This window comes from Electrona antarctica (genome assembly GCF_951216825.1).
Source record: "Electrona antarctica genome assembly, chromosome: 20".
Taxonomy (NCBI): Eukaryota; Metazoa; Chordata; class Actinopteri; order Myctophiformes; family Myctophidae; genus Electrona; species Electrona antarctica.
Window position 1 is genome coordinate 21718478 of NC_136801.1, and position 12460 is coordinate 21730937.

Genomic DNA, 12460 nt, shown 5'->3' on the forward strand with positions numbered 1-12460 from the left:
CATGGCCTCGGACGGCATACTATAGCATGCCGTTTTTCATCATTTTTGAGGATTTGAAAAAAAGACGAAAATCACTCCGAGACCATGGGCTATAGCCCATGGCCTCGGACGGCATACTATAGCATGCCGTTTTTCACCTTTTCTTAGGATTTGAAAAAAAGACGAAAATCACTCCGAGACCATGGGCTATAGTCCATTGTCTCGAGTGATTTTCGTCTTTTTTCAAATCCTCAAAAATGATGAAAAACAGCATGCTATAGTATGCCGTCTGAGATGGGGTACAGCCCATGGTCAAAAATGATGAAAAACGAGGATTTGAAAAAAGACGAAAATCACTCCGAGACCATGGGCTATAGTCCATTGTCTTGAGTGATTTTCATATTTTTTTCAAATCCTCAAAAATGATGAAAAACGGCATGCTATAGTATGCCGTCTGAGATGGGCTACAGCCCATGGTCAAAAATGATGAAAAACGAGGATTTGAAAATAAGACGAAAATCACTCCGAGACCATGGGCTATAGTCCATTGTCTCGAGTGATTTTCGTCTTTTTTTCAAATCCTCAAAAATGATGAAAAACAGCATGCTATAGTATGCCGTCTGAGATGGGCTACAGCCCATGGTCAAAAATGATGAAAAACGAGGATTTGAAAATAAGACGAAAATCACTCCGAGACCATGGGCTATAGTCCATTGTCTCGAGTGATTTTCGTCTTTTTTTCAAATCCTCAAAAATGATGAAAAACAGCATGCTATAGTATGCCGCCTGAGATGGGCTACAGCCCATGGTCAAAAATGTAAGATGAACCTAAATAGGTTTGAATGGGGATTCTAGGTGTAAGTATGTAGGACTAGTAGCATGCCAAAGTTATATATTTTTTCGGACGGCATACTATAGCATGGCATTTTTGAGGATTTGAAAAAAAGACGAAAGTCACTCCGAGACCATGGGCTATAGTCCATTGTCTCGAGTGATTTTCGTCTTTTTATACACTATAGCCCATGGCCTCGGACGGCATACTATAGCATGCCGTTTTTCATCATTTTTGAGGATTTGAAAAAAAGACGAAAATCACTCCGAGACCATGGGCTATAGCCCATGGCCTCGGACGGCATACTATAGCATGCCGTTTTTCATCATTTTTGAGGATTTGAAAAAAAGACGAAAATCACTCCGAGACCATGGGCTATAGTCCATTGTCTCGAGTGATTTTCGTCTTTTTTTCAAATCCTCAAAAATGATGAAAAACAGCATGCTATAGTATGCCGTCTGAGATGGGCTACAGCCCATGGTCAAAAATGATGAAAAACGAGGATTTGAAAATAAGACGAAAATCACTCCGAGACCATGGGCTATAGTCCATTGTCTCGAGTGATTTTCGTCTTTTTTTCAAATCCTCAAAAATGATGAAAAACAGCATGCTATAGTATGCCGCCTGAGATGGGCTACAGCCCATGGTCAAAAATGTAAGATGAACCTAAATAGGTTTGAATGGGGATTCTAGGTGTAAGTATGTAGGACTAGTAGCATGCCAAAGTTATATATTTTTTCGGACGGCATACTATAGCATGGCATTTTTGAGGATTTGAAAAAAAGACGAAAATCACTCCGAGACCATGGGCTATAGTCCATTGTCTCGAGTGATTTTCGTCTTTTTTCAAATCCTCAAAAATGATGAAAAACGGCATGCTATAGTATGCCGTCTGAGATGGGCTACAGCCCATGGTCAAAAATGATGAAAAACGAGGTTTTGAAAATAAGACGAAAATCACTCCGAGACCATGGGCTATAGTCCATTGTCTCGAGTGATTTTGGTCTTTTTCTCAAATCCTCAAAAATGATGAAAAACAGCATGCTATAGTATGCCGTCTGAGATGGGCTACAGCCCATGGTCAAAAATGATAATCGAAAAACGAAAACGATAAACGATAAACGAAAAACGAGGATTTGAAAATAAGACGAAAATCACTCCGAGACCATGGGATATAGTCCATTGTCTCGAGTGATTTTCGTCTTTTTTTCAAATCCTCAAAAATGATGAAAAACAGCATGCTATAGTATGCCGTCTGAGATGGGCTACAGCCCATGGTCAAAAATGATGAAAAACGAGGATTTGAAAAAAGACGAAAATCACTCCGAGACCATGGGCTATAGTCCATTGTCTTGAGTGATTTTCATCTTTTTTTCAAATCCTTAAAAATGATGAAAAACGGCATGCTATAGTATGCCGTCTGAGATGGGCTACAGCCCATGGTCAAAAATGATGAAAAACGACGATTTGAAAAAAGACGAAAATCATTCCGAGACCATGGGCTATAGTCTTGAGTGGTTTTCGTCTTTTTTCAAATCCTCAAAAATGATGAAAAACGGCATGCTTTAGTATGCCGTCTGAGATGGGCTACAGCCCATGGTCAAAAATGATGAAAAACGACGATTTGAAAAAAGACGAAAATCATTCCGAGACCATGGGCTATAGTCTTGAGTGGTTTTCGTCTTTTTTTCAAATCCTCAAAAATGATGAAAAACGGCATGCTTTAGTATGCCGTCTGAGATGGGCTACAGCCCATGGTCAAAAATGTTGAAAAACAAGGATTTGAAAAAGACGAAAATCACTCTGAGACCATGGGATATAGTCCATTGTCTTGAGTGATTTTCGTCTTTTTTTCAAATCCTCAAAAATGATGAAAAACGGCATGCTATAGTATGCCGTCTGTGATGGGCTACAGCCCATGGTCAAAAATGATGAAAAACGAGGATTTGCAAAAAGACGAAAATCACTCTGAGACCATGGGATATAGTCCATTGTCTTGAGTGATTTTCATATTTTTTTCAAATCCTTAAAAATGATGAAAAACGGCATGCTATAGTATGCCATCTGAGATGGGCTACAGCCCATGGTCAAAAATGATGAAAAACGAGGATTTGAAAAAAGACGAAAATCACTCCGAGACCATGGGCTATAGTCCATTGTCTTGAGTGATTTTCGTCTTTTTTTCAAATCCTCAAAAATGATGAAAAACGGCATGCTATAGTATGCCGTCTGAGATGGGCTACAGCCCATGGTCAAAAATTATGAAAAACGAGGATTTGAAAAAAGACGAAAATCACTCCGAGACCATGGGCTATAGTCCATTGTCTCGAGTGATTTTCGTCTTTTTTTCAAATCCTCAAAAATGATGAAAAACAGCATGCTATAGTATGCCGCCTGAGATGGGCTACAGCCCATGGTCAAAAATGATGAAAAACACGCTTTTCCGTCCCGCTTTTCCGCACACACCCCTATACAGTTTTTTTCAGGCTGCTGCCCTCGGGGAAGAGGTACCAAAGTATCAAAGCTAACACAAGCAGACTGAAGAACAGTTTTGTTCAGGCTGCTGCCCTCGGGGAAGAGGTACCAGAGTATCAAAGCCAACACAAGACACTTAAAAGCACTAAAGACACCTTTGATGCACAGCACCATTCAAATGCTCTGTACATTATCCCAAGGCCCCATTTGAAAAGTGACACCAAGAAGAACGACTTACAACCTAAAAATCACTGAGAGCTCAGTGGCACCCTTGTTAAGATGACGTCCATGTGAGCCAGAGGTTGTGAGTTCAAATACAGCTGATGTCAGAGCCAGGACTTGAACCTGCAGCCTCCTGATTCCCAGGCAGGCTCTGTATCCAGTGAGGCACTGTGCATGCTGTTCTTAAAAGGCCGAATAGATAATGACAGAAGAGCCAGAGACTTGTTTCCATTGTGGTTCATAAACATTCAAACGTCTAGAGATAAACCACAGCAAAAGAAACAGTAGACAAATCTCCTGTTATTTTATTCTTTGTATTTTATTTTTGTATCAATGTTGTACTGAAAGGGAACAGCAGACGGCATTGTGGCAGGTAGCAAGTAGATCAGTGACTTAGCACACTGGCTGCATGATCTGTAGATTGTGGGTTCAAACCCCACTCAAATCTTTACTTGCCAAAATCTGCCATTGACCCCCATTCTGAATTTCTCAAATTTAAAAGCACTATATTTCTAAAACTATGAAACATTTCAAAGATTCCTTTTCAGGCAAACATGTCCACCGTAAGATGGACCTAAATAGGTTTGAATGGGGATTCTAGGTGTAAGTATGTAGGACTAGTATTATGCCAAAGTTATATATTTTTTCGGACGGCATGGCATTTTTGAGGATTTGAAAAAAAGACGAAAATCACTCCGAGACCATGGACTATAGCCCATGGTCTCGGAGTGATTTTCGGGCTATAGCCCATGGCCTCGGACGGCATACTATAGCATGCCGTTTTTCATCACTTTTTGAGGATTTGGAAAAAAAGACGAAAATCACTCCGAGACCATGGGCTATAGTCCATTGTCTCGAGTGATTTTTGTCTTTTTTTCAAATCCTCAAAAATGATGAAAAAAGCATGCTATAGTATGCCGTCTGAGATGGGGTACAGCCCATGGTCAAAAATGATGAAAAACGAGGATTTGAAAAAAGACGAAAATCACTCCGAGACCATGGGCTATAGTCCATTGTCTTGAGTGATTTTCGTCTTTTTTTCAAATCCTCAAAAATGATGAAAAACAGCATGCTATAGTATGCCGTCTGAGATGGGGTACAGCCCATGGTCAAAAATGATGAAAAACGAGGATTTGAAAAAGACGAAAATCACTCCGAGACCATGGGCTTATAGTCCATTGTCTTGAGTGATTTTCGTCTTTTTTTCAAATCCTCAAAAATTATGAAAAACGGCATGCTATAGTATGCCGTCTGAGATGGGCTACAGCCCATGGTCAAAAATGATGAAAAACGAGGATTTGAAAAAAGACGAAAATCACTCCGAGACCATGGGCTATAGTCCATTGTCTTGAGTGATTTTCGTCTTTTTTTCAAATCCTCAAAAATGATGAAAAACGGCATGCTATAGTATGCCGTCTGAGATGGGGTACAGCCCATGGTCAAAAATGATGAAAAACGAGGATTTGAAAAAAGACGAAAATCACTCCGAGACCATGGGCTATACTATAGTCCATTGTCTTGAGTGATTTTCGTCTTTTTTTCAAATCCTCAAAAATGATGAAAAACAGCATGCTATAGTATGCCGTCTGAGATGGGGTACAGCCCATGGTCAAAAATGATGAAAAACGAGGATTTGAAAAAGACGAAAATCACTCCGAGACCATGGGCTATAGTCCATTGTCTTGAGTGATTTTCGTCTTTTTTTCAAATCCTCAAAAATGATGAAAAACAGCATGCTATAGTATGCCGTCTGAGATGGGCTACAGCCATAGAGTATATATATAATAGAGACTGAACTGGCGCGAAGCTCCGCCCCCCAGCTATTCATGTCAGTGGAAGTTGCTCAGTGGCGTTTTGAAGCACCCGGAAGACTGCCGGAAGTCCCTCCCAGGACCTCAACTTTGAGGTCCTGAGTGACGTAGGGCAACTGAGCGCTCAACGTTAAAGCCCAGCTGCACGGGGTTTCCCGGTCATGAATCCACGGGTCCGCCTGTAGTCCCTTCTCCTACCACTAGGACCTAGAGCTTCAACGTTGGAAAGCCTGCCTGCCCCCTTGGCTACAGCCCATGGTCAAAAATGATGAAAAACGAGGATTTGAAAAAAGACGAAAATCACTCCGAGACCATGGGCTATAGTCCATTGTCTTGAGTGATTTTCATCTTTTTTTCAAATCCTTAAAAATGATGAAAAACGGCATGCTATAGTATGCCGTCTGAGATGGGCTACAGCCCATGGTCAAAAATGATGAAAAACGACGATTTGAAAAAAGACGAAAATCATTCCGAGACCATGGGCTATAGTCTTGAGTGGTTTTCGTCTTTTTTTCAAATCCTCAAAAATGATGAAAAACGGCATGCTTTAGTATGCCGTCTGAGATGGGCTACAGCCCATGGTCAAAAATGTTGAAAAACAAGGATTTGAAAAAGACGAAAATCACTCTGAGACCATGGGATATAGTCCATTGTCTTGAGTGATTTTCGTCTTTTTTTCAAATCCTCAAAAATGATGAAAAACGGCATGCTATAGTATGCCGTCTGTGATGGGCTACAGCCCATGGTCAAAAATGATGAAAAACGAGGATTTGCAAAAAGACGAAAATCACTCTGAGACCATGGGATATAGTCCATTGTCTTGAGTGATTTTCATATTTTTTTCAAATCCTTAAAAATGATGAAAAACGGCATGCTATAGTATGCCATCTGAGATGGGCTACAGCCCATGGTCAAAAATGATGAAAAACGAGGATTTGAAAAAAGACGAAAATCACTCCGAGACCATGGGCTATAGTCCATTGTCTTGAGTGATTTTCGTCTTTTTTTCAAATCCTCAAAAATGATGAAAAACGGCATGCTATAGTATGCCGTCTGAGATGGGCTACAGCCCATGGTCAAAAATTATGAAAAACGAGGATTTGAAAAAAGACGAAAATCACTCCGAGACCATGGGCTATAGTCCATTGTCTTGAGTTATTTTCATCTTTTTTTCAAATCCTCAAAAATGATGAAAAACGGCATGCTATAGTATGCCGTCTGAGATGGGCTACAGCCCATGGTCAAGAATTATGAAAAACGAGGATTTGAAAATAAGACGAAAATCACTCCGAGACCATGGGCTAAAGTCCATTGTCTTGAGTGATTTTCGTCTTTTTTTCAAATCCTCAAAATTGATGAAAAACGGCATGCTATAGTATGCCGTCTGAGATGGGCTACAGCCCATGGTCAAAAATGATGAAAAACGAGGATTTGAAAATAAGACGAAAATCACTCCGAGACCATGGGCTATAGTCCATTGTCTCGAGTGATTTTCGTCTTTTTTTCAAATCCTCAAAAATGATGAAAAACAGCATGCTATAGTATGCCGCCTGAGATGGGCTACAGCCCATGGTCAAAAATGATGAAAAACACGCTTTTCCGTCCCGCTTTTCCGCACACACCCCTATACAGTTTTTTTCAGGCTGCTGCCCTCGGGGAAGAGGTACCAGAGTATCAAAGCTAACACAAGCAGACTGAAGAACAGTTTTGTTCAGGCTGCTGCCCTCGGGGAAGAGGTACCAGAGTATCAAAGCCAACACAAGACACTTAAAAGCACTAAAGACACCTTTGATGCACAGCACCATTCAAATGCTCTGTACATTATCCCAAGGCCCCATTTGAAAAGTGACACCAAGAAGAACGACTTACAACCTAAAAATCACTGAGAGCTCAGTGGCACCCTTGTTAAGATGACGTCCATGTGAGCCAGAGGTTGTGAGTTCAAATACAGCTGATGTCAGAGCCAGGACTTGAACCTGCAGCCTCCTGATTCCCAGGCAGGCTCTGTATCCAGTGAGGCACTGTGCATGCTGTTCTTAAAAGGCCGAATAGATAATGACAGAAGAGCCAGAGACTTGTTTCCATTGTGGTTCATAAACATTCAAACGTCTAGAGATAAACCACAGCAAAAGAAACAGTAGACAAATCTCCTGTTATTTTATTCTTTGTATTTTATTTTTGTATCAATGTTGTACTGAAAGGGAACAGCAGACGGCATTGTGGCAGGTAGCAAGTAGATCAGTGACTTAGCACACTGGCTGCATGATCTGTAGATTGTGGGTTCAAACCCCACTCAAATCTTTACTTGCCAAAATCTGCCATTGACCCCCATTCTGAATTTCTCAAATTTAAAAGCACTATATTTCTAAAACTATGAAACATTTCAAAGATTCCTTTTCAGGCAAACATGTCCACCGTAAGATGAACCTAAATAGGTTTGAATGGGGATTCTAGGTGTAAGTATGTAGGACTAGTATTATGCCAAAGTTATATATTTTTTCGGACGGCATGGCATTTTTGAGGATTTGAAAAAAAGACGAAAATCACTCCGAGACCATGGACTATAGCCCATGGTCTCGGAGTGATTTTCGGGCTGTAGCCCATGGCCTCGGATGGCATACTATAGCATGCAGTTTTTCATCACTTTTTGAGGATTTGGAAAAAAAGACGAAAATCACTCCGAGACCATGGGCTATAGTCCATTGTCTTGAGTGATTTTCGTCTTTTTTTCAAATCCTCAAAAATGATGAAAAACGGCATGCTATAGTATGCCGTCTGAGATGGGGTACAGCCCATGGTCAAAAATGATGAAAAACGAGGATTTGAAAAAAGACGAAAATCACTCCGAGACCATGGGCTATACTATAGTCCATTGTCTTGAGTGATTTTCGTCTTTTTTTCAAATCCTCAAAAATGATGAAAAACAGCATGCTATAGTATGCCGTCTGAGATGGGGTACAGCCCATGGTCAAAAATGATGAAAAACGAGGATTTGAAAAAGACGAAAATCACTCCGAGACCATGGGCTATAGTCCATTGTCTTGAGTGATTTTCGTCTTTTTTTCAAATCCTCAAAAATGATGAAAAACAGCATGCTATAGTATGCCGTCTGAGATGGGGTACAGCCCATGGTCAAAAATGATGAAAAACGAGGATTTGAAAAAGACGAAAATCACTCCGAGACCATGGGCTATAGTCCATTGTCTTGAGTGATTTTCGTCTTTTTTTCAAATCCTCAAAAATGATGAAAAACGGCATGCTATAGTATGCCGTCTGAGATGGGCTACAGCCCATGGTCAAAAATGATGAAAAACGAGGATTTGCAAAAAGACGAAAATCACTCCGAGACCATGGGCTATAGTCCATTGTCTTGAGTGATTTTCATCTTTTTTTCAAATCCTTAAAAATGATGAAAAACGGCATGCTATAGTATGCCGTCTGAGATGGGCTACAGCCCATGGTCAAAAATGATGAAAAACGAGGATTTGAAAAAAGACGAAAATCACTCCGAGACCATGGGCTATAGTCCATTGTCTTGAGTGATTTTCGTCTTTTTTTCAAATCCTCAAAAATGATGAAAAACGGCATGCTATAGTATGCCGTCTGAGATGGGCTACAGCCCATGGTCAAAAATGATGAAAAACGAGGATTTGAAAAAAGACGAAAATCACTCCGAGACCATGGGCTATAGTCCATTGTCTTGAGTGATTTTCGTCTTTTTTTCAAATCCTCAAAAATGATGAAAAACGGCATGCTATAGTATGCCGTCTGAGATGGGCTACAGCCCATGGTCAAAAATGATGAAAAACGAGGATTTGAAAAAAGACGAAAATCACTCCGAGACCATGGGCTATAGTCCATTGTCTTGAGTGATTTTCATCTTTTTTTCAAATCCTTAAAAATGATGAAAAACGGCATGCTATAGCATGCCGTCTGAGATGGGCTACAGCCCATGGTCAAAAATGATGAAAAACGAGGATTTGAAAAAAGACGAAAATCACTCCGAGACCATGGGCTATAGTCCATTGTCTTGAGTGATTTTCGTCTTTTTTTCAAATCCTCAAAAATGATGAAAAACGGCATGCTATAGTATCCCGTCTGAGATGGGCTACAGCCCATGGTCAAAAATGATGAAAAACGAGGATTTGCAAAAAGACGAAAATCACTCCGAGACCATGGGCTATAGTCCATTGTCTTGAGTGATTTTCATCTTTTTTTCAAATCCTTAAAAATGATGAAAAACGGCATGCTATAGTATGCCGTCTGAGATGGGCTACAGCCCATGGTCAAAAATGATGAAAAACGAGGATTTGAAAAAAGACGAAAATCACTCCGAGACCATGGGCTATAGTCCGTTGTCTTGAGTGATTTCGTCCTTTTTTCAAATCCTCAAAAATGATGAAAAACAGCATGCTATACTATGCCGTCTGAGATGGGCTACAGCCCATGGTCAAAAATGATGAAAAACACGCTTTTCCGTCACGCTTTTCCGCACACACCCCTATACAGTTTTTTTCAGGCTGCTGCCCTCGGGGAAGAGGTACCAGAGTATCAAAGCTAACACAAGCAGACTGAAGAACAGTTTTGTTCAGGCTGCTGCCCTCGGGGAAGAGGTACCAGAGTATCAAAGCCAACACAAGACACTTAAAAGCACTAAAGACACCTTTGATGCACAGCACCATTCAAATGCTCTGTACATGATCCCAAGGCCCCATTTGAAAAGTGACACCAAGAAGAACAACTTACAACCTAAAAATCACTGAGAGCTCAGTGGCACCCATGTTAAGATGACGTCCATGTGAGCCAGAGGTTGTGAGTTCAAATCCAGCTGATGTCAGAGCCAGGACTTGAACCTGCAGCCTCCTGATTCCCAGGCAGGCTCTGTACCCAGTGAGGCACTGTGCAGTGTGCATGCTGTTCTTAAAAGGCCGAATAGATAATGACAGAAGAGCCAGAGACTTGTTTCCATTGTGGTTCATAAACATTCAAACGTCTAGAGATAAACAACAGCAAAAGAAACAGTAGACAAATCTCCTGTTATTTAATTTTTTGTATTTTATAGCCCATGGTCTCGGACGGCATACTATAGCATGTCGTTTTTCATCATTTTTGAGGATTTGAAAAAAAGACGAAAATCACTCCGAGACCATGGACTATAGCCCATGGTCTCGGACGGCATACTATATATAGCATGCCGTTTTTCATCATTTTTGAGGATTTGAAAAAAAGACGAAAATCACTCCGAGACCATGGACTATAGCCCATGGTCTCGGAGTGCCTTTCGCTTTTGTGATATTCATCTTTTTTTTTAAATCCTCCGAAATCGGGAAAAACGACATGCTATAGTATGCCCTCCGAGATGCCAAATCCTCAACAATGAAGAATTGCACACTATAGGTGCGCCACTCAATGACCTTGAACAGTATAAATGACCTTGAGCAGTATAAATGACCTTCATAAGACTGGTAAATTACATTCACCAGTATCAATGACCTTGAACAGTATAAATGACCTTGAGCAGTATAAATGACCTTCATAAGACTAGTGAAATGACCTTCACCAGTATCAATGACCTTGACCAGTATAAATGACCTTGAGCAGTAAAGATGCCCTCCGAGACCATGGACTATAGCCTTCGCTTTTCCGTGATTTTCACCTTTTTTTCAAATCCTCCGAAATCGGGAAAAACGACATGCTATAGTATGCCCTCCCAGACCATGGACTATAGCTGTATTTGGGTAAAGTGGTGATAAGATAAGAACACATTGAGCTGTATTTGGGTAATGTGATAATATAAGAACACATTCAAGTATCTCACAATGTATACAGTTCCCAAACCAACTTTGATGAGTCAGTGTTGTGTTGCTCATAAAACATCACTTCATCACCAATTTTTGCAGAAGAAATATATGTGTGAGAACTTTCTCAAAGAAAAATAAGAAACTCTCATTTTGTTCTGGGTCTAGTGAACAGAATGTACAAACACAATAGAGAACCTGGGGGTTATCATCTATGAAAAGGCAACACAATGAGCAGAACATTTAAATAAAACAAATAAAAATAAAACAAACAAATTGAGCAGAGCACTCCAGGGACTCCCATGGTCTCGAACGGCATACTATAGCATGCCGTTTTTCTTCATTTTTGAGGATTTGGAAAAAAAGGCAAAAATCACTCCAAGACAATGGACTATAGCCCATGGTTTCAGAGTGATTCTCGTCTTTTTTTCAAATCCTCGTTTTTCATAATTTTTGACCATGGGCGATAGCCCATGGTCATGGTTAAGATGAACCTAAATAGGTTTGAATGGGGTTTCTAGGTGTAAGTATGTAGGACTAGTAGCATGCCAAAGTTTTTGCTATTGCCATTGAGAATGCATTGGGCGTTTAAGTTAAATAACTCAGAAACTACAAAACATTTCAAAGTAAAAAGTTCCAGCATGTGTCTCCACAGTAAGCTGAATTATAAAACATGTGAATGGAGTTTCTAGGAGAAAGTTATTTTTTGACGTGCCATAGAGCTGCCATTGAGCCCCATTATAAAATTCTCAAATTTGAAAGCACTATATTTCTAAAACTATTCAACATTTCAAATATTCCTTTTCAGGCAAACATGTCCACTGTAAGATGAACCTAAATAGGTTTGAATGGGGTTTCTAGGTGTAAGTATGTAGGACTAGTAGCATGCCAAAGTTTGTGCTATTGCCATTGAGAATGCATTGGGCGTTTAAGTTAAATAACTCAGAAACTACAAAACATTTCAAAGTAACAAGTTCCAGCATGTGTCCCCACAGTAAGCTGAATTATAAAACACGTGAATGGAGTTTCTAGGAGAAAGTGATTTTTAAGTGCCACTATCTGCCATTGAGCCCCATTATACAATTCTCAAATTTGAAAGCATTATATTTCTAAAGCTATTCAATGTGTGTGTGTGTGTGTGTGTGTGTGTGTGTGTGTGTGTGTGTGTGTGTGTGTGTGTGTGTGTGTTTGTGTGTGTGTGTGTGTGTGTGTGTGTGTGTGTGTGTGCGCACGCATGTGTGTGTGTGCACGCGTGTGTGTGTGTGTGTGTGTTTGTGTGTGTGTGTGTGTGTGAGAGTGAGGTGTCAGAGAGAGTCATGGGAGTGTTGCATTCTGGGATAGAT